This window comes from Lactuca serriola, chromosome 3, assembly GCF_051521515.1.
Source record: "Lactuca serriola cultivar US96UC23 chromosome 3, Lser_US96UC23_V15, whole genome shotgun sequence".
In the NCBI taxonomy this organism is placed as follows: Eukaryota; Viridiplantae; Streptophyta; class Magnoliopsida; order Asterales; family Asteraceae; genus Lactuca; species Lactuca serriola.
In genome coordinates this window covers 33,547,866-33,553,465 of record NC_136410.1, presented here as the reverse complement: position 1 = coordinate 33,553,465, position 5,600 = coordinate 33,547,866, and positions in this window count along the sequence as shown.

Genomic DNA, 5,600 nt, shown 5'->3' with positions numbered 1-5,600 from the left:
GGAAGAATTCCTCGAGAAATGAAACACCATCATTTATGTTGTCCTTTTTTTTCTTTACAGCTTTTAGAATAAATCAATTAATCAAATACTTCTCTTTTACCAAGACAAAATAGAATTATGTGACCATACCTCCTTTTGAGTTCACAGGAAAATATCAAACATACTCAAATAGCCGAGTTGTCCTTGTTGGAGTTCATTAACACAATATCCGTCACATTTTGAACAAAAAACAGTCGAACTTAGCCAATTTCACAAAGAAACAATGACGACCACCGGAGATCAAACTAGATATAGGCAGATCTGGACTACAACACCATCGGAGACACCAAAAAACCACCGGAATCACTTAGATCTAACCAGATGTGAAAGAAATACACAATGTAAAGTCAACAGAATCATGAAAGGAAACGACGGTTTCATGATCTAACCATCGGAGGTAAGAATATCTCAGATTTGAAGGCTACAGATGTGGATATGGTACATTGATGTGGATCTGGTACGTTGACTAGAAGCAAATCTAGTGCGACAAACAGAAGGTGACGTCTGTAGATATCGAGAGACAAACGGCAACAGAGAGTGGCGAAGAATAGGTTGTGTGGTGCAGGTCAAGACAACTTTGTAGATGGTGATAGTTGTGACGTATGTGGTGGTTTTTAGTGGTGGTTATTGTGGTAGTTTCAAATTTGATAACCGTTCATAACGGAGCAACGGTGGCCGGAAAAAATGGTGATGGAGGCTGCCGGAAAAAATGTAGATGGAGGTAGTTAGGTTTTGTCCCGACGAGAGAATAAGAGAGAGAAGATGAGATATACAGAGAATGAAAAAGTTTGTAGGGTAATACTCCCACATATAAGATTTTAGTGTTAAGACGAAGATACATTAATAAATGTGGTTCTTTATGCTATATATATATATATATATATATATATATATATATATATATATATATATATATATATAGAAAGGATCAAATGAGAACATCTAAAAAGTTGAGAACGCAAGAACAATTCTGGACCAATCAGTATATAAAGACATATTAGTAATTGTTTATTTTAATTAAATTATATAAAATTAGAAACCACTTTCCTTAAATCTAGGGATTACAACAGTTTCCAAAAATATATATATTTATTAATAAAATATTTTAAAAAAAATTATCGTTCTTTTTTTAATAAAAAAAATCTTTTTTTTCTTATACCATATGATTCATACGAATTCATTCATTAATGAATGAAAAATATTTTTTTATTACTTCTAGGTTTTTGTTTTTTAACTACAATTTATTTAGATTTAAAAAAATACTTTTATGTTAATCATTAATAATTATAACAACAAATACTTTAATTAATAACACACAATATGATAAATAAAAAAAAACTCAAAACAATTATAATCACAAATGAAGAATACACAACACAAAGGTAAAAAAGTTGAATATACGTTTAATCGTAAATGAATAAAGGACAATGTCATCTTAAAAAAATCAGTTGAAATCACTAAAGAATGAAACAGATAAAAAAATATCTAATACATTTATAATCATAAAAAACGATATTGCGCTCATGCTTGTTAATCTTGATGCGACCATCACACCAAAAAACAAAGGCACATGTGATCACTGTTATTCTTAAATTCACACCTGTAAAAAACAAAGGGCAAATAATTAGAAATATTTGAGTAATTTTCATGTATGATTATAGCTATATTCGTTTATTATTATTCCAGAAAACAATTCAGAAACTATAATAATGTATATATGCATGTTCATTTATTCACAAACGCTTGTATATATGGTTATAGTTATATTCATGTACGATTATAGCTATATTCATGTATGATTATTCCACAAAAATACGAAAAAAAAAACAAAGGGCAAACAATTAGAAATATTTGAGTAATTTTGTTTGCATCAATTAAGAGAAATTTGAATGTTCTATTGGTTTTGCTTGTCATTGAGGGTGTAGCAAAAGGTTAGCTTTGATTTTCTTTCATTAAATATTGTTAGGAAAAGAAAATCAAAGAAAAGATTGAGAAAGAACAGAGCATGCATTCAAGTTCCAGTTTTCTGAATTCGGGTATTTCATCGAGCACCTTATGTGCACAACTTATCCTTATATCCTTATATGTGCACAACTCCATACAACAAACTAAACAACAGGTCTCACGAATTATTCTGAAGCGTTGGTGCATACAACAAAATAAACAACATAAGAGGTTCAAATCAGCATAACATATGGCGTTCGAATTGATTTTCCAAGAAAAAAAAGAATGCACAAACAGATTCCATGTACAGATCCGAACAATATATAGCATTGTAAGGCTCGAATCAACAGAATAGGTGGATTTTGAACAACATTTGCAAGGAAAAAAGCTTAATGTTACCTGATTCGGAGTACGTCGTCGCTACCCTGCTGCTCCAGAGTGGAGGATTGAAGTCTGGTAGTGTGTCGTCGCTTGCTACCGCTGGTGAGTAGCAGTCGAGTTCACGAGATTGCCAATAAGGTTAAGAAAAAGTGTTGTCGGCTGTAAGTCTCACTCTGTATGCGATGACGATGATGAAGAACGAAAGTCGTTGTTGGGGACTGCCACTACCGCTGCCTTGCGCTGGTGAGTAGATGCTAGCGTCCGCCAGTGAGTAGAAGTCGTCAACCCGATGAGATCGTCGACGATGGAAGTGATGATGCGTATAAAGGGGAAATGGGGAGTGAATGTCGATTGTGCTTAGAATTGGATACGATGATACTCTGATAGATAGAAGCATACATTCTTAGGGTTAGCTTAAAGTCGATGCGTCTTATGAAACCCGAGAGAGAGAGAGAGAGAGAGAGAGAGAGAGAGAGAGAGAGAGAGAAAGAAAGAGAGAATAACAAAGGTAAGAGGCGAGAGGGTGAGAAATAATAGGAAATAGTTAAAGTTGCAATTCCTATTATACCCTTCTGACCATTTAAAAGTTACACTTAAATGCCAGTAGTTTTAGAGTTTGTCATAAATCACCCGTTTAATAGTAACCATAGATCTTAGTATTTAGATGGTCCAGATCTGTTCTCGCGTTCTCAACCTTTTAGGTGTTCTCGTTTGATCCTACTCCTATATATATATATATATATATATATATATATATATATATATATATATATATATATATATCATAAATCACCCGTTTAATAAAAGGTTGAGCGTGATAACGAAACGAATTAAATAGAAAGTACTGAAGCTGAAAATAACAAAAAATACTAGCTGAATATACTTATGTGGGTAAAACTTAACAAGTCTTTCATCAAAATAATTTAAACTGCACATTTATCTATACCTACATATATTGCACTTTCAAATATATATATATATATATATATATATATATATATATATATATATATTATAAGGTTGAGCGTGATAACAAAACGAATTAAATAGAAAGTACCGAAACTGAAAATAACAAAAAATACTACCTCGTTATACTTATGTGGGTAAAACTTAACAAGTCTTTCATCAAAATAATTTAAACTGCACATTTATCTATACCTACACATATATTGCACTTTCAAATATATTCAGATATTTAATTTGTCATGTCATTTATAAAATAACAATACTTATTATTATGTATTTTATTTACCTACACATGTTCAAGTCAATATCATGTGTTGGTAAAACAATTACGAATCACCAACACATGTGTTTATTTATACAAATGTGTGGGTAATTAACTACACATAAAAGAAAAATTACAATATGTGTGGGTAATTTCATATCATGCTACTAAAAAAATTGAGAGGGAAAATTTCCTCCCGAAATAAAATATCATTATAATGTATTACCAACACATATTTGGTATTACACAAAATATGTGTGGGTATTTACTCACACATAACATGTGTGGATAAGTAATGTGTAGGTAAACACCCTAATTTCTTGTAGTGCGATATTGTCTTTCGACATGGTGCTCCAGATTCCATTGTATCTGATAGAGATGTTCGATTCACTTCTCGATTTTGGCAGAGGTTCCACGAGGAACTAGATATGAGGTTGCACTTTAGCACTACTTATCATCCGTAAACTAACGACCATAGCGAGAGGATCAAACCAATGCTTGAGGATATGTTAATAGCTTGTGTTATAGATTTTGATGGGAGTTGGGTTTACTACCTTCCTCTAGCTGAGTTTTGTTACAACAACAACTATCACTCCAGTATCGGTGCGCCACCATTTAAGCTTCTTTATGGGAGGAAGTGTCGTATCCTAGTATGTTGGGGAGAGGTCGGTCACAGGGTCATGGGAAAGACCAAGGTATTTCTTCAGGCGTCATAGCTTATTCAACAGATCAAATAGAGATTATAGACAACACAGAGTCGGAAAAAGAGTTATGCTGATAGACGTCGATATGAGTTGGAGTTTTAGGTCGGCAATATGGTTTTACTGAAGGTATCACCCTGGAAGGGTGTAATATGCTTTAGGAAGAAGGGCAAGTTGGGGCCCCAATATATTGGGCCGTTTCGAGTATTAGCTAGGGTAGGCATGGTAGCTTATCGATTGGATTTGCTTGAGGAGCTCAGTCAGATTCACAGCACCATCCATGTTTCTCAGCTTCAGAAGTGTATGGCTAATGACTTAGCAGTTGTTTCTTTAGACGATATTCAGGTTGATGATCTCATGAATTATGTTGAGAGACCAGTGGCAATTTTGGATAAGAAAACGAATGCCTTGGGCAACAAGGTGGTTCCATTGGTCAAAGTTTAGTGGCGACATCAGAAGGGTTTAAATGGACTTGGGAACCCGAGGCAGAGATGCGAGAGCACTACCCTGAGTTATTTGCAACATCGGAATTTGAGGACGAAGTCTGATTCAAGTGGGGGAGAATTGTAACACTTATTGTTAAGGTATTTTCCATTTCTACCCTTGGTATGATTTTTTTTTTTGCAAAATTGGTCCCTTATCCCTTTAAATAGGAACACATGATTTTGTGCGTACGTTGGGCATACCTTTTGGTACGCAGGGCGTAAGTGGAAAAAGTGCAAACCCTAATTTTTAGGGTTTGAGCACTAGTTAAGCATCATTAACTTCTCACGACCTTTTCCCTCACCGACCTCCATTTCCCAATTCGTCCTTAGCAATCCCTTATCCTTTGTGTGAGCCTTTTTAAGCTTGAGAGTGCATTTTTTGTGTTCTTGAAGGAAGATGAAGGAAGGAAATCATCTTGGAAGCTCAATGCACCTTGGATCTAGAAGTGTTTCACCCTTAAGCATCCTTTAGAAGTATAAAGTCTGAAACTTGATGAGTTATTTGCTTAGATCCAACCTTGAGTTTATGTTTATTTTTGGTCTGATAAGCTTGGTGTTCATGAGTATGGACTACTCTAACCAGAAGAGCTGTCCTTTTAGACTTTTTTAGGTGTTAGGAACCATAAAAATGTGATCTTGGTCCTTCTATTCCTTTTATGCAAGAGTTATGATGTCTTAATGGATTATTTAGTTAGGGTTTTAGATTTTGGACCTTTTCTAGCCAAGAAAAGTCAAAATGTGGAAGCTTTATGACTTAGAACAATGTTTTGGTCTAGATCTAAGTTTGGATGAAAGGTCTTTAAGTAATAAGCACTTAATGAG